The sequence below is a fragment of the Apus apus genome, chromosome 3 (genome assembly GCF_020740795.1).
Source record: "Apus apus isolate bApuApu2 chromosome 3, bApuApu2.pri.cur, whole genome shotgun sequence".
In the NCBI taxonomy this organism is placed as follows: Eukaryota; Metazoa; Chordata; class Aves; order Apodiformes; family Apodidae; genus Apus; species Apus apus.
In genome coordinates, this window is record NC_067284.1 from 8,363,208 (window position 1) to 8,381,535 (window position 18,328).

The window sequence follows — 18,328 nt, forward strand, 5'->3', positions numbered from 1 at the left end:
AAGAATCCTTTGAACTCCTGGCTAGAATTAATACCAACCCAAAGTAAGCCTACTGTAACATTAAACAAATTATTTTGTCATATTTTGTAAGCAATACATGCAAGCAGTGATTTTTTTCATGTTGTTTTTTTTTTTTCAATTAAGCTCAATTAAGACTTAAATTGAGTTGGTAACATACAGACATTCACTGTCATTTCAGACCCCATACAGTAACTAAGACATCTCCCTGGGGAGACAAGAAATATGACACAGGACATCTTGTCTCTTCTGGGTCACTATCTAAAATGGCATTAGACATCTGTGTTTAGGCAAGTAAATTGAGCCCTGAACCATTCTTGACAAAAAAAACCATTATTGACAAGAAGCAAAAGAATTTATTTTATATAACTAAAGTTTTGACCATTTTCCAAGTATTTTAAAGAATTTCTCCAGTAAATGTTCATCACACAAAGGAACTCCAAGCCAATAAAAGCACCTTTCATAAATGCCCAACAACCACAAAGATTTTTGCTTTTAAATGCAGTGCTGCCAAGAGTAAAGGGAACAAATTAGAGTATTTCGGAATAAAGCCACACTAAGATGTCAACTTGAAAGAGAATTCTGCTAAGTATACCTGGGAAACCCACAACAATTTAAAAATATTCAGAATTTGAAAAAAAAATAAATCTAAGTGTCCATTAACTTCCACAAAATATATCATATCCTACTATTTATTTCAGATCAAAATTTGTTATTTTGAAGCTCATCAATCATTTGGTCAAGGTCTTCCATGAGAACTGGACTAAATTCATAGTTTAACAGCTTACATTTCTGTGAATCCTTTTATTATAATGTTTCATAGCTTGCTAGTAGAAGTGCTGCTGCATATTTGAAAAACTTAGTGCAATCTCAAGGCTAGATAAATTCTACAGATGCAGCTAGCACATCATGAAATACCTAGCTACTGGCAGAGCAGTTCTCCATGGGTACGTAAATGTGAAATATTCCCACTACTGAAGAAAGAAGAAATTAAATCTTGAAATAATAAACCACTCATATTTTAATTATCATATTGCAATAAAAGGAGTGGAGCTCCCTAGGCAGTAGAAGGCAACTTATTAAACTTCTCCGTGATACTTAGGATTTCAGCATGAAACAGGCCTTTGTGCCAGTGTCTTCATTTTCCTGTGGGTGTGCTCCAAAGATGGGATTCCTATAGGCCATGGTGGACCCCTCTGCCAGGCAGAGAAGGAATTAAAACACAAAGGAATTACCATTAATTACGAACTGGGTAACAGTGGTCTACTACTGTTATTATAGGCTGTTCATATCCCAGAAAACAGTGAAAATTTTTCAAAACTCTACAAAAGAGCCCTGAAGAGATTTTATTTCCCCCAATTTTTTTTCACCATGAATGCATTTAAGGACAAAACAGTTCCCTCTTCCCTAAAAATGTCATTGAAGTCTTTGATGAAATCAAAGTTCTGACTAAATTTGAGAGACCCCAAATCCTCTCAGCAGTTCAGAGAATAGAGTTGGCAGACTTGCATTACATGGGCTTTGTTAACATAGATGGTGGTTGGGGGTTTTTTGGTAGTGGAAAAGAATTTACATCAAACAACCCAACAACAAGAAGAAATGGGATCAAGTTGCACCTGGGGAGGTTTAGGTTGGATATTTGGAAAAAACTCTTCACTGAAGGGCTCATCAGGCACTGGGATAGGCTGCCCAGGGAACTGGTAGAGTCACCATTCCTGGAGGTATTTAAAAGATGTGTATATGTGATTGGAGACCGTGGTGGACTTGGCACAGTGCTAGGTTAATTGTTGGACTTAATGATCTCAAAGGTCTTTTCCAACCTAAATGATGTTATTATATGACTAGATCTTATGCTGTTAACTGCCTTAACTGTGAACTTTTCGTTAACTACAAGACCTCACATTAGCATTTTAAATTATTTAAAACACATTAAATCTTGCTGGTAACAGCATGAACAGAGATTGCCTTCTTAATAATCATTCCTGCTTGCATGCAAAGCATTTGACTCCAGCTGCTATGAACTTTTCAACAAGCAAAAGCAACATCTGCTGACATAAAAGGGACAATCCACTTCATAAAAGAATGATGACTAAATTAAACTGAATATACCCAACAAAACAATACTATTTCACATAGCTTTTTTTTAATATGTTAGACATTTAATAAGCTTTAATAAAGAGCTTGGGATAAATTACTGTATTTTATTATGTTATCACAACACTAAGATTTCCTAGGACTTCAATTAATTTTTCATTATTTTAGATTCCCAGCCTCTAATCCACATGGAAGCTACCTATGTTGCCCCTACATTTGGTCCACAGCAAATAATAAAACTGAAATATATCCATGATAGCACGTCTCTAAAGGAATCAACAGGACAGCGCCACCACTAAAAGCAACAAACCTTCTAAATCAGAGTTGGTCAGACTGATTTAGGAAGAAAAATGCTAACTAGGAGTCTCTATCACTAGGTAAGCAGTTATCAAAAAAATAAATATGTTTTAAGGAAAAGCCAAAATAAAGCAGTTATGGTGGTTTCCTTCCCTGTCACCAAATGCATCTCCCGGAATCAAAATGCACCTGAAACTTTCATTTCAAACACGGAATAAAAGTTTTAAGTCTCAAGATCACTGCAGAAGCTTGAAAACATGATCTAACACAAGACTTACAGCTTCTACTGGAAAGTGGCTGAATTTATTTAATTACCGATGTCTGGGAACTGACTGCCAGTGTTTGAATGCTTGAGGCTGGCAATGCTGAAATTAAAAGTCATTGAAGGATAAAACAAAGGAAGTTATTCATCAATGTCTTGAACTGGGAACAGAGACACACTGGCTCAAAAGGTGCTGACTGGCATAAAGACGGCCTGAAGTGCCCACCAATCCCCACCAATGACTAAGCCCAAGGATATGGCAGACAGATCCAAGGACTAAGAGGATAATTAAATGGTATTTGATTTCTCTCTTTACCAAATGGCACACAAAAAACCCTGGATTTGAATCAGAGGATTTGCAGAGGACAGACTGCTCCTCACCTTGCCAATGAACTGAGCAGTTGTACATGATCCAGAACTCTAAGCACAGACTCACTGCTCCTTTCCATCTTTGGACAGTAACATGCTGGATGCAGCCAAGTACAGGACTGCATCCAGTTGACTTGAGTCATTATCACCAACCAAAGGGCTGACTTCCAGCTTTGGCTAGGTTCATTCATTTACCTGGCAACACTAAAATCCCTCCTATCTAATCAGAAGCAGCTTGTTCTCTAATAAATAAATAACCCAAAAATAAATTTGGAAGATCTCTCACTACCTTGCAGCACTTTTAACTCTTTAACTTGCTGTTGCCAGCCAGTGAGCAGATACAAGGTGTTGCATCATCCTTCTACAAAAAGTTTTGTTAAAGGATTCTCTGCTTTAGCTAACTGCAACATTTTAAGTGACTTCAAGATTGTAACACTCAGAAACAGGTAGGAAATGTTCCTGGGAATACCTCGAGGAGATTCAAAAGACTTCTTGCAGTATTAAATACAGTAGTTTGAGAAGATTTTCACCCTATTCCAAGGCCAGACTTGGTTAAAATAATTGCCTTTGGCTTCCTGAGATCTTGGAAAGACTGAAAGTGGGCAAGATTAAATGTTACTGAATTTTTTCCCAGGTTTGCAAACAATGGTCTTCAATATTTGAAAATAAATTGTGGCCTTTTGTGCACCATCTCTTCTGCTTTGGTAAACCACAAATAACAGCTCATCTTTTATTTGTTACCAGTTTGTCACGGAACCAGTTTGTTATGATTGCTCTCTCCTACACAAAAGCTGGTCAGGATTTAAAAACACTCTTCTGTTTATCCATGGGAAGCTGCAGTGGAAACCTTTGCTTACTCCAATTCAGTGAAAGAATCTGGTAAATAAAACACTAATTTAACACCTTTTACTCCCTACTATGTGAAAGCAAACTAAGCACTAACAGTCAAGATGTCTTTCTCTAGTCTCCATATATTCGTTAGAGGGCAAAGCAACTGGTTGCTCTTCTTTCAAGACACAATAGGTACAATTCAGCCTTAATTCTCTTCACTTATCCAGCTACACTGGCTTCTGTACTTCTTTCTCTTGCCTGATCTGGCTTATGAGGGCACAGAGACTTCTGTGGGGTTTCTTTTTCTTTTTAGGGGGTTTTGTTTTGTTTTCCTTAAAGCTTTAAGAGGCATGCTGGTGATCCAGTCCACAGTACACCCTCACAAAGAGTGATGCCAGCAAAATACAGGAGCAATAAGCTGCAGCAGGAGGGCAGAGGGCTCACGAGTACCTCAAGCCAGTGTTGCTGCAGAACAACTTATATCAAACCCTGATAGAACAGTAAGGAGGGATTGATCCACAACTTCTACTCGGTTGTCATCTATCTATCCAGTCAGGGTGCATGAGGGACCATAAATCAATTAGATGGATGTTGTGATAAAGTCTGTTTCTTAAAATTTTCCAACTTGCATATCATGAAGATAAAACAAGAATAATCCTTAATAAGAACAGATAAATGGTTTGTTGTTTGGGTTTTTTTCTTCCTTCAAACAAAAGGTTCTGAATTGATAAACTGAGATTTTCATCAACCTTCTTAGTCCAAGACACAACCTTTTCTTATTTGAAGAAAAGCCTCTATTTCAGGGAAAAACACCTAAAAAGAAGATCTTTATTTTTAATCTTTGATCTTTCATTAGTATTAGGAATAGAATTATAAAATAAACAGACAAGTGTTTAGATTTTTGTGCCTTCTTCTTTAGCTCTAAGCAAACAAATAACAAAATCTCACCCTTCACTTCTCGTATCTTTAGATCACCACAGTTATACTACCACTTTCTGGGGTGTTGTTTTTTGGGGGGTTTTTCCTCCTTTAAAATGTTCAGGGCTTGGTGTGGCTTGCTATGAGCTTCTTGCTAATCACATAGTAATCTCTCTCACTACTTGGCCCAAGGAGTAAATAATCCAGGAGTCAGCCATACAGACTATGAACACTCCTTGGGTTTCCAGCAACAATTTTTAGTATCCACAGACACAGACCACTGACAGGGTAAAACGTAGAAAAAGAACATGTAATTCACTGAAGCAACCTATGCCATTGAAGATGCTTCCACTACCTTTTCCCTGTATGCCACAAGTTATTGCTCCAGAGCACAAGCAATGCTTGTGTTGCCACCATCCCATTGGTGCTACAGGACAAACCCATACTGACATCCATTGACAGAATCCACAACAAGCTGAGGTGCAGACACATCATCTACTCCACCAGTTCTGCTACATAAGTAAAAGGAGATGGAAAACTGGAGGTATTTGTCTTAAACTGCCACAAATTACAATAGACAAGGCTCAGCTATCAGAGTCTTAATTCTCTTCACTTATCCAGCAACACCACTAGAAATCCATGCAAGTCCACTGTGCAAGAGTTACTTCAAATTAGTAAAGACAGAAAATTCAAATCACCTGTCTAGCAGCTTTCTTCTCTTTAAGGTAGAGTTGCATTATATTAGATTTGGAATCCTGTAGATATGTGAACAGCTGCAAGAAATATAAACTACACTAGTTTTGCGCGTGACTTGTTCTTATCTTCTGTCATTTGCATCCAAAGATCTGAAGCATGGAATACGACTCCCCAAAGCATCTAACATGATGGACCTGATTAAAAGGTCATAAAGAAAATGAACAATCCTAAAAAAATAAATCAAACAGCATGCTTCAAAATGACTATATACTTGAGAGTCCAGTCACACCAGTGCAAGAGAACTCATGTAGAAGGTCAGCCCTGACTACAGAAACATGTTGGAGTATGACTTCCTCACTCTAAAGCTGAATTTCTACTTCTGTTCTACCTCCATTCATAGTTAGCCTCCCTAAGTAAGCAAAGCACACTCAGACCTCTTATGTACACTGTAGCAACTCCCATGTTTCTGCACTTCAGTGACTCTATTTGGAGGATGGAGCACATACACGAAAAGTAAATGCATGAGATCTCATAGCTGTGTTGCATCATTCCATTTCCTATGCACCTTCCCAACAAGCAAACACAGCAGCTGCATTTGTATGCAAAAGTCAACAAAGGCCACAAGAGATGCAGAGAGTATTTTAATGTAACCTTGCTGAGAAGGAGAAGCTCAGCACAGCAGGGGTATGGCACGTTCTCCAGTCCTGATGCACTGGACCCTGCCAAGAAGGAGTTTTGTTCCCTTCCTGTTTGTTTGCCTGGGTTTTCTACTAAAGGAGATGGGGGGGGGGAAGGAAAAAAACAATAAATTAAAAAAAATAATAAAAAAGCAAGTTGAGCTAAGGAATATACCAAACTCACAAAACAGGTACTGTTATCCCCACTAAAGAAGTTCCACACTTCAGTCTTTAGCTCTTCAGAACTCTATTTTGATCTCCACAGCTCACTGAAGTCAAAGTCCCAGTTCTGTGCTGAAAACATCATCTCAGGGATTTTTTTTCGTTTGTTTTATACAAATAAAATAAAGGTCAGTGTCTGAAAGGAGGCTTTCAAAAATAAGCATAACACACAAAAAAAATCCCTCATAGGGAGAACCTTTTGACCAACTACTATTGCTTTAAAGACATAATTTTAATATATGCATTAGATCAGGAAAAATTATTATTCAAAGCCACTCTCTTATAAATGCAGCTGTTGGAAAAAATTTTAATAGCAATTTCAGAGAATTTTAAAAATGAATCTGGAAATAATACATTCTACATATCCTGATGACATTCCTTCAGCCACAGGTTTTTCTATGTTCTGTTTTGATAAGACAGGTAGAATCCAAGATTAGCTTACAAGGGCAGTAGCCCTTTTACTTTAACCTTTAAGTGAAACATGATAGAAAATGTTTCAGACATAATAAGGCCATAAGCTTGCTCATGTCCATTTAAGAATTTGTTATTAATCTAAATGATGTGTTTTTTTCACTTAACTCATCTTTTAAAAAGAAAAAAAAAAAAACAAAGAAAAAAAAAAACACCAAACAACAACACATACAGGACAAAAATCCAGTCTTATCAACACTGAAGAAACAGACCTCAAATCACCTCACCTTCAACACAAAAGCCCTGTTATCCAAACTAGTTATGCTAAGATTTTTTTTTCAAGCATTTTCATACTGAAGAGTATGATGAAAGGCTGCTCTGGAGGCACAAGGGATTAGAAAAATTGAAGATATTGAAGTTTAGGCTGCCAGGGGAAAAATACACATACACATTTCTAAGATACATCCTAAGTAATCACAGCATTCAGGAAAAACACAACAGTAAATTAGGATACATCATCACATCAATACTGTCAAAACCCACCACTATACATATAATTCCAGTCAGGAAAAATAGATGGTTGCAGAAACAGACACTCGTCAGAACAACCATAACCCTTAAGTAGTGATGATTCAAAATATTTGCAATATTTATCCCTCTATAAAGCTCATTCTCTACAATTAAAGCTCTTCTAAATCACTGAAGCATATTGCTACAGGAATTTTGGCAGAACACATTTTCAATTTACATAATTGTTCAGAGTAGTCATCTAAGTTAAGAGAAAAATCATAGAATCATTTTGCTTGGAAAAGACCTTTAAGATCAAGCCCAACCCTTAACCTAGGACTGCCAAGTCCACCACTAAACCATGTCCCTAAGCACCACATCTTTTAAATACCTCCAGGGGTGGTGACTCAACCACTTCCCTGGGCAGTCTGTTCTGATACTTGACAATATCCAATCTAAACCTCCCCTGGCACAACCTGAAGCCATTCCCCCTTGTCCTATTGCTTGTTACTTAGGAAACTAACACCCCCACCACTCAAACTTCCTTTCAGATAGCTGTAGAGAGCAATAAGGTCTCCACTCAGCCTCCTTTTCTCCAGACTAAACAACCTCTGTCCCTCAGACACTCCCCACAGGACTTGTGCTCAAGACTCTTCACCAGCTTCACTGCTGTTCTCTGGACATGCTCCAGCACCTCCATATTCTTCTTGTAATCAGGGGTCATATATTCTCAATCATTATTGATGTTCTGAAGCCTCCAATCTATTTTACTCATAACCGTTCACACATTTTGTTGCTTTTGCACCACAGAGAAATGTTCAGCTACTGATACCAAAGTCAATAGGTTCAAACTGGCTTGAGTGTGAGTAGAACTTGCACAGAATTCACTACTGGAATGTCATTTTTTGAAATTACACCTTTTGTTTCTCAAGCCAACAGAGAGACATATTTTGAAGAGTTAGCAATATATGTGATACTACCCCACTTCTCACAGAGTATCTACCTAACTCAGCTATCCACTGACAGTGTGAAGCACAAAAGCTATTCTAGTTCAGCTACCTTGTGTGTGCAAAACCTCTTCGCAACAACAGAAGCCAAATGCTGCAAGTTTTTCCATAGCTAAAAAGGCAACTAAACTACAAATGAGATAAAATTTTGACCAAACATTTTTTCAGTTCTACTCTTGGCTAGGTAACTCAGCAGTTAACAGTGCATAGTTCCTCTATGGGTGCTGGAAATCAAAGACCGGCCTGTAACACAGACTAGAAGTCTGGAACCTGCTGCAGTTCCTTTCTGAACCATATTTCCCTTCCTATAAAGATCAGACAGATTCAGGGTGGCTAGTCCATGTTGGAAGACCTACAACCAGGAGTCTCAAACCTCTCCCTCTTGGTCTCCCAGTTTAACCTGCAAAGCTTGGTCATTATTGCCTCATTTTCTACTCTTGAAATTACCCCCCAGAGGCCCTTCCCATCCCTGGAACTTCTTCATGGACTGAGCAGGAACATCCCTCAACAAATTCTCCCTAAGCACGTTTCTTCTCAAATTGAAGACTCTCAACTTAAAGACCAAAACTGAACCAGATGCAAATCCCATCCATGAGCCACCATAATTCAAGAAATTGGGAGTGGATATACCACCACAATCAGTTAGCAATACTTGTAGGGAATAAAGAAATAGATTTTGGAAAAAATCAAACTTCTCAAAATATCTTATGAAAATCTCTGTAATGTTCAGCCTTTTGGCACTATACCTGTCTCCAAAGAAGTAAGGTACAAAATTCAAACACAAGATTGTTGTTTGGGGGTTTTTTTTTAATTATTTAATTCCCAGTGGGTTCTGGAGTAATTGAAGTCCTCAGAGCACACAACACACTGAAAAGTGCCATACAGAAGTCCTAGATGGATAAGAAGCTTAATTTCTTACACTAAACAGAATGAAAATGAGACAGCTATGTGGTTACTGTAAGTGAACATAATTACAGTGGATGACATCTATGTTTGGTCAGTTTCTCTTGATAACACTGTCAACTGTTCTTGCCTGAGTGTTTAATTTAATTTCATTTTTCACTTCATCCAATTCCCATTTCTAGTCCAATTTATAATCATCACTTCCCCAGAACAGCATGGTATTAAATTACTGACATTCCTGGCCATTAAGTTAATAATATTCTAGGCAACAGAGTAAATCAAAACCACCACAGCATTGATATCGATTTTGTATTGAATGCATTTCTTTTTGCTATGTGGTAGAAGCTGATCATCAGTCAGAAACTATATTATATCTATTTCTGACTTTGAGGCAGAGGGAACACATTTTGAATCAAAAGTGGAGGTAACAAGAAACATCACTTTTTAAAAATAACTGCATTTTCTCTGGTCAAATTCCACCTGCTTTACTTTGCGAGGACCCACTGAAAAAGAGGCCCACGTAAGCCTAAATGTCCATCTGCTTCTTACTGGAAACTGGAAATTCATTGCTCCCCTGAATACAAAGGGAATGATCAGAGAGGGCAGGGGGGCAGGAATAATAATCAAAAACACCTTCCCTGACGTTCAGATTCAAATCCTGAGCCAAATTCACTTACACATTTAGCAATACACAGACTTTTTTAACAGGACTTGCCATCTCAAACTCAGCTGTTCATTTCATTTTTATGGAGAAGATGAATCCAAATAAGATAACAGCTCAACTACAAAATCCAAGGAAATCTTGAGTTTGTTGCCTGAGGCAAGATTCTACACTTCCTGTTCAGGGTCAGTTTGAAATTCAGTCGCTTCAAAGTTTGACAAAAAAAAAAAAGAAAAATAAAAAATTATTTTCTGCATAGGCATTTTCACTTTTAGATTATCACATGGTTTTCTGACTGTAAAGACAATGCTTAATCTCATAATCTCTGTGGTTCATGTAATATGCTGATCTATAAAGTGACAAATAAACAGCACCTCCGTTTCCATATTAAAATTCCCTGCCCTAAAAGCACTTGCTCTCACTTGGAACTGAATGCAAGATACACCTGCAAATCTAACTTCATTGTTTTTGAAGAAAACCTGGTGCAACTTCTTCCCCTCTTGATATAACATAAGTACTATTTCCCCACATCTGCCATCTCATTAGCTACCCAACTGCACATTTTCTCCATGCACGCTCACACAGGAGGGACTTTTATTGCTCATAAGCACAATAAATCACAGTGATGTTTTTTATATACACTGTAAGCACCTAAAGAAGATCTGATGCTTAAGAGGTGTTAATAGGTATGACAGCATTACATTTAGTGCCCTACTAAAGCAAGAACTCATTATTCTCTAATAGTTTCTCAGAGTACCCATACCTACCTAACTCAGTACTTCACGTATAATAATTGCAAAGTGTTTTACAGATATTGTCAAATTATTCACAATATGAAAGGCAGGCAAAAGATGAGGCTTCTTAGAATACTTTCAAACTTAAAGAGTAAAAATGTCGCTCCAATAATTTGTAAACTTGAACAGAACAAAGTGATCTCACTAAGTAACTATATTTCAGTAGATTTTTACGCATTTCTGGTAGCTATATTATTTCTTCAGTGCTTCACTAGATTTCAGTAGACCCTGGTTAAATAATAAAGCTGGTTTTCGGATAAAAACTCTAAACAATTGCTGAACATGCCTCAGAGGCCTTACCCCTGCCAAATACTTCGTGCAGGCAGATCCCAGAATCACCAGGAATTGGCAAGGCTCCAGTAATTCTTCACCCTATGCACTACGATAACAGGGTCTACTCCTGATGTTTCCACGACTGAAGGAATGTCGCCACTAATTGCTTCCCAAGCACTTGTAAGACACCCTCCTACCCTTACAAAAGCAAATAAAAATATAACGAGCTTAAAGATATATATATATATATATATATATATGCATTCCCACTACTGGCTAAGATCAACGTCTGCAGTTGAACCTCACCGTGCTAAGTTTTAACCCGGAGCTCCACTTCTTGCACACTTTGTCCCAGCGGCCGGTGCCCAGCACAGCGCTTCCCAGGGCTGGTGGCAGGGACACGGACCCGCTGCCCGCCGGGCTCTGCCAGAAAAGCTCCGCTCAGAAAAGCCGGCCTCGCCCCGCAGGCTGAATTCGCCCGCCTCCCATGCCCAGGCAGCGAGTCACCCGCAACCCGCAGCATCGCAGGAACCCGCGATTTCTTTCGTAGGATTGCTCCCGCCTGAGCAAAGAGGAAATCTAGTGCTGAGAAGCAAATCTTTCTTCACCCTCAGCTAGGTACTCAACGACCTGAGCAGCACCTTTTAAAGCCCTAGGGCCGCTGATTTAGTCTCTCAGCAATCAAGGTGCCGAGCGCCCTTCCAGCTGGGGAGCCCTGCAGTATTTAAAGACTGAAAAGGAGCAAAAAGCTTGTTGTCGTCACTCAAAAAGAGCAGCTTCCAGACTGGACGCACGAAGAGAACCGCTCCTACGAAGTAAGGAGACGCATTTCAGCCCCCGTGTCGAGGCAGCAGAGCCATGTTTTAAGGAACAGCCACAAACCCAGCACCTGGAGGAGCACGTCCCCGCGCAACCCCGGAGAGAGCGGGACCCTCCGCAGCCGCATCCCCGGGGCTCCGCAGCCGCATCCCCGGGGCTCCGCAGCCGCATCCCCGGGGCTCCGCTTCGCCCGGACTGCCCCAGCCCCGCCGCCTGGTCCTCCCGTGCCGGACCCAACACTTGAGCCCAGGGCCGGCGGGACGGCCGCGGCGGGCTCCGGCCGTTACCCAAGAACCGTCCCTTAGAACCGTCTCCCCGGCGACGAGGACAACGTCCCCCCCCGCCTCAGCTCCCTCAGGCAGCGGTGCCGAGAGGCCGGGGCAGGTGCGGCCCCAGCCCCGGTGAGGGAAGGGCGAAGCACCGCCCCGGGCCCGGCCGCTCGCTCACCTCCGCCGCAGGTACCGAGGCTGCCAACTGGAAACGGCGCCGCCCGCCCGCCCGTCCCGCTCCGACGGCAACGGAGGACGAGCCGCGGGGGAAGAAGCCCTCGCACCGCAAACCCGCCGGGTGGGCTGCGCGGCTCCCGCTGCCTGAGCGGGAGGAGCTTCCCCGCCCCGCCCAGCGCGCCGCGGAGGCCCGGCTCGGCAGGGCCGCACCTGCCGGAGGAGGGGCCGGGCCTGGGCCCCGGGAATCCTCTCGCCGGTTCTCGGTCACTGCCGAGGCGTGGAGGGGCCGCCAGCTCCCACCGCGCCCCCGGCAGGCGACGGGCGCCGGCAGCGCCGCGGGCTTCCCGCCCGCCGGGGATCGCGGCCCTGCGGGAGGGCGGGAGGGAGAAGGCCTGGGCGAGCCCTCGAAGTAGGGGTAAGTTTGTGGAGAAGGCACCTGAGAGGCTGGATCACCACAGGAACGGCGGGGGCTGGAGGGCTGTCAGCCGCGGGGAGCCGAGGGGGATTTTAGGACAAGAAACGTAGCTGGAAAGGGAGAGGGCTCCAGAAGGGCAACCCCCTCTGCAGGGTCAGGGCCTGAGTGGTACAGCTAGGGTATTAAAGCATCAGTGCTGTATTATCCTATTAAGGATTTTGATGTGGCTTTTTTAAAGCCTTCCTGCAAGACCGAGGAGGGACACCTCCCTGTGATAAAACTGCTTCACACAGGCACGCTGCAGGCGTGTGTTCTTCCAGATGCTGGCTTTGCCATAAGGTTCAGTAACAGCACTTTTCTTTCAACCTTGCCTCATGGAACTGTGAAGTGGTGGGAGTTTTCCCTCTCCCACCCTCTAACTGATTGTGAAGAATATTCAGGAGACTTAAAAAAGAAATCTAATTAGTAGTAAGCCACTCATAAAATTTAGCAAGACACGACAGTGCTTTAATAGATAGGAGGAAATACTATGTTGAGAAGTTGCATAGAACAGCTCTAGTTTTCAGTACAGTCCACATCTTGCTACTGGATTTTCTTGGGAGTCAGTTTGTGTTTTCTGATCTCCACAGTTAATACAAAAACAGTAGATCCCAAAACTCTCTGCCTCCATCTCTCACACAGCTCCATATTATACTTTATATACATGTCACATAAGAGTTCAGATGCAAGTTCCCTGAAACATGTTTCAGAGAGTGTGGCCTTTAGTTAAACCTACTGATCGATGAGTTCTGCTGTAAGGTGTCCACAAAAGGCACCAAGAAATACCACAATTCCTCACGTGCAGAGCAGACAGGAAAAACTATGAAGTCATTTCAGAGTGCACAGCAGCAGACACTGTACATGGTGCCTTTTGTGTAGTAATGCAAAGCTTCTACAAGTCAAGCTTTAAGCAGGTTGGTGCCCATGCAGTGCAGTAACAGGCAGAGGCCCATTTCTGTTTCAAAATAGAGACAAGCACGGGGTCACTGCTTTGTATCTGGGCCCACTAACTCATGTGCAACACAAAACTGTTGGGGCTACATTAGTTTTTATTCCAGGGCTATTTTGATCAGTGGTAGCTTGAATACGTCCATGCCTTGCTGCATAGCGGAGCATGGATGTAACAAAGTAAGTGATGTGCAGAGTCTCCCTATATTCAGATACTTCTGAGCCACTGCAAAAAGAAACTTGGCAGGAACTGGAGTGCAGAGTTGCAGGAGGTGCAGTGCCAGTTGCTGAGGTAAGCAGAATGGAAGCAGTGGGCAGCTGGCTGGAGCTCGAGGGGCTACAAAAGCATTACAAGACAGTCAGTGCTTTGCCTCTTTCCCTGGCAGACTGGCCCTGAGGCCCAGCGTGGCTTCTTTCCTCTTCCATGAAAGTGGCTATATGAAGAACATAAGGGGCAGGAACATCCAGGTGGTGATGTGGTGCAGGCCTTTTCATGCCTCAGGATGCAAAGCAACTGTATGCTTTTGTAAACTGATTGAGCAAGAAAAGAAGGTAGTGCCTGTACTGGAGGTGTCACAGACAACTGATACATTCAGGAGTGTTGTCACATTCTGTATGAAGTTATATGGATACAACTGTACAGTGATCCTTTATGACCAAACTGGTGTTGGAAAGATACTCACAATTTAAGGGGAGGCTGACTGAAGAACATACTTGGGAAGAGGATTTACTACTAAGTATAATACATTGCATCAAATATTAGAAAAAAAACAAAAGATCAATACTTATTTTTTTCTGTAAAAAGCTTCTTGTCTGGAAATGTATCATGAAGAGCTTTTTGATCTGAATCCTGCTCCACATGTTGGAGAAAGACAGCAGCTGTTTGATGATCCCATAAACAAGACAAGTGTAAATTTGAAAGGCTTTGAAGAAATATCTGTACAAAACAAAACTGAAGCCTACCAAATCTTGGGAAAAAGTGCAGCAAAAAGAACTACTGCAGTTGCTTACATGAATGCGTATTCCAGTTGATCCTACTCTGTGTTTTCAGGTACCCCCTATATGAAAGAAACCAGAGCAAGATGGACAAGAGCTTGTGAGAACTGGGAAGATAAATTTGGTTGATCTCGCAGGAAGTGAAAACACTTTGGTTTGGGGCAGTTGATAAAAAAGCTTGTGAGGCAAGAAATACTAAGTAGTCTGTTCTGACTGGAGAAGGAGTTATATTATTGCTCATAAGAAAGGAGACACAGAATCTTAACTTCGAAAAATCCTTCAGGATCCTCTTGAGAACAACAAAGGTCATTGTCTCATGCCACTCGGTGGGTTTTGTTATACCCCAAAAAGTACACGAGTGGCATCTGGGCAGCAGCGGTGAAAGAGAAGCCACAGCAAATAGCCCCGAGGAACCACAGCAAATGCTTTTTACTGCTGTAACTGGTGAATGGATGGACCTAAGGACAAGGGCTAGGAGTTTGTAACCCTTTAACTCTTAGAAATGAAGGAGAGAAGACAGAAAGGAAAGATGGAAAGACAGATGAGAAGACAGGACAGATATATCACCACCTTTCGTTTCAGCGAGCTGTCTGGCTCTGCCAGCCTCCAGCCTCGGGTCCTGGTCCGTGCGTGGTGGGTCGACTAGCACATGGCACTTTCACCCCTTCCACAATGTCCTGTCCCCTAGAGACAGGAGACACCCCGGAGGCCACCTCAAGGCGGCAACATACAGCTGAGCTTCTGCATCTGCACAGTTCTGGAAGGTTCTGGGGTCAACAGATGCACAGAGCAGTGGCTAGAAATTTACCAGGCAAGGCAAGTGGCGAGGAGCGGAGGGAAGTGGGATAGCCTGCCATGCCTCCTGCACTCTTCATGCTTGCACAACACAGGACTCTGTCCTGAGTAGTTGGAGACACAGTAAATCCACATACCCTTGCAAGTCACTGAACAGTCCCTGACAATCATCAGTAATTGCCAGTTTCTCCCACATATATAAATACTGAGGAAACATTGACTACACTGGGATGAGCTCACAGAGCAAAGAGCATAATGAAGCCTGAAGTTAACCAGCAGCAGCCAGGGGCTGTTATTAAGGAAGAGACTGAAGTGATTGAGCCTCTAAAAGGAGACTTGGCTGCTGCACAAGAGTAACATGGAGCCTGTATTTTCACTGAAAATTCATTAAGCCCTTAAAGGAAGAGCTGACAATTTAGGAATAACACATTGCAGAGTATATTGGCATAATCAGCATCAGGGAAGAAGAAGGTGAAAACAATCACTAAAATTAATAAAAGCAAACCTTAACAGATCTGAAAATCAAGGAGAAAGAACTGAAAGAAACACAGACAGATCTGCAAGAAGCTAAGGTTCCTCTGGCTGAGAAAGAATATGTGTTTCACTTTTGGAAAAGATCAAATACAACCTTCAGGGCACAGCTAGCCATTTGGTTAGTACTATTAATACAAAAGAGGTATCTGTGCAAAGCTGGATCATAAGAAGGCTGTTGATCAACACAATGCCATTGTCCAAACACATTTGCAGGAGAAATGAATGTTTTGTTCAGCAAAACACAAGATTCAGTTAGTGAGAACCATCTGAAGCAGCAACAGATGTTGAAACCTTATGCATATTTTATACGTGGCCTGTCTACCAGTTGTTCAGCAGCTAATGTATTTGCATTACTTGTGTCAGTGTCTTTTGCCTCTTTTAAAAAAAATTGGTGTCCATTGAACTTTCTTTTACATCTGAAAAAATATTACAAAATAAAACTGCCATTTGCTAGTAAAGCTGATCTGTTGAGCTTGACTAAGGAGTATATATGTGGACTAGGAAGAGCATTAAATATCTTGACACCAATGATGGAAATTGTACTGGAACTAAACTCTCAGTTTCAGAATAAGACAATGAAATTTTCTACTGTGACTAATGAGATGGAGGACCCTAAAAGGAAGTTATTATCTGTGTCTCACTCTGAAAAAAATACAAGAAGAAACAGACAGTGGTTTTATTAATCTGAAAAATACTGTGAGAATTTAAGTGAAGTGGAAATGACAAGGCTTGTATATGGAAAGAACACAAATGAATTAGTGTCTTTGTTGCAAAGCCAGCTGGACTTGTTGGCACAGGAGGTACAGAAGAACTTAGCTGGTAAACTGTCAAAAATGGAAGTTTGAAGACCACCATCACTGCTGGGCAAGAAAATGTTTAACTTGAAACTATGGGCCTAGACAGCAGTAAAACTTCTATAAATTTACTGTATCTCTGGATAATTTCCTTCAAGAGCTCAAGAACATAAATGGTAAAAAGAAGCAGCTGCTGGTAGGATCCATTGTCTGTTCTCAGACACTTCTTAGCAATCTCACAAACATGTCTCAGGATACTGGTAAACAGAGTGACTTTAAAACTGCTCAGTCAGCTTTAGGGATCAGTAGTAGTCCTCCTCCAGCAATGAGACACTGCAGCTCTAGTGTGTACATTATAAAACAATGTTTGTGACAGAGATCAGTGGTTTGTATTGGATATTTTGTTCTGCATTAAGCTGCAGTAGATATGGTTTGGAACTACCACCTTGTACAAATAGATGCTATAATAGGTTTTATTTTATGCATATCAATACTACAAATAGTCTTTTGTGTTCAAAGGTCCTTAACATACTGTTGGCACTAAAACAAACTGATGATTTTAAAAGCACTGGAAGTCACCCATGAGAGCTACAAACCAACAGCCTATACTGACAAAAATAGAGTATGTCATGTTGCTGCCAGCCATGTCCAGGGTCTCCACAGCCATACTCCGCTTTAGAGGCCTGACCGAATGACTGTTAAAAAAAGAATCTTCTTATCAGTTTCCCATATGTGCTCACTAGAAGCCAGTCAGGAGATAAGAACTTATTCAAAGAATGGAATTGTCCTATGGCCACTGGAAGCTTGGAGCTAGACAGCAAGCAATTCTGTGTAATGGGGAAACACAGTGGATTTATGTGTTGTATACATCTTCTCTCAAGCATAGTAGTCAGTTGTGGTTTGTAGCATTTACAAAGTGCATGACTGTTAAAGAGACAGAAAAATTATCCTTAAATACAGACTTGTCAGGCTTTTTTATTCTCTCTCTCTAAAAGCTTCTATTTGTGCAAATACACTCCCTTAGATATTTTTTATAAGTCTGAGTTTAGATATTGGCATCAGTGTAATTTCTTTATCACTGCAACATACGGCACTCTTCCCTGCTGCCAAAACATGGCCATGTTTCAGCCTCAGGGTACAGCTGGGTTGAGCTTAAAACTGAAACTGTTTTCAAACATAGATACAGAATTTTACGCTACTCCTTCTGACAGCATAAAGGAAAAGTAAATTCAAAATTCCTGTCACCAGAACTTCTATGAACACTACAGTGCCTAGTTGTTCCAGGCACACTAGGAAGGGCTTTTTCATTATAGTTTTTGGGTAACGTTTAAAATCACAGAATCACAGAATATTAGGGGCTGAAAGGGACCTCTGAAGATCATTAAGTCCAACCCCCCTGCCAGAGCAGGACAAAACAAACAGAAAAAACCAAACCAAAACACCAAACCAAACGAACCCACAACACAAACAAACACAAACACACCAACTAGGGCAGATCACTCAGAAAGGCATCCAGATAGGTATTGAAAGTCTCCAGAGAAGGAAACACCACAATCTCTCCGGGCAGCCTATTCCAGTGCTCTGTGACCCTCATAGTAAATA

At 41.4% G+C, this 18,328-nt stretch overlaps 1 protein-coding gene and 1 pseudogene across 3 annotated transcripts in view; one reads left to right on the forward strand and one right to left on the reverse strand.

Moving 5' to 3' along the window:
• The window catches only part of KLHL32 (kelch like family member 32), a 114,172-nt gene extending 101,890 nt beyond the window's left edge, over positions 1 to 12,282 (reverse strand). For all 3 annotated transcript variants that reach the window (XM_051615621.1, XM_051615623.1, XM_051615620.1), the window contains exon 1: positions 12,207 to 12,282. The gene's annotated coding sequence lies outside the window, so the exon portion shown is untranslated. The remainder of the gene's footprint in view (positions 1 to 12,206) is intronic.
• A 1,622-nt stretch (positions 12,283 to 13,904) lies between these two features.
• On the forward strand, positions 13,905 to 15,088 carry LOC127382263 (kinesin-like protein KIF11-A; annotated as a pseudogene).
• Positions 15,089 to 18,328: the final 3,240 nt, after the last annotated feature.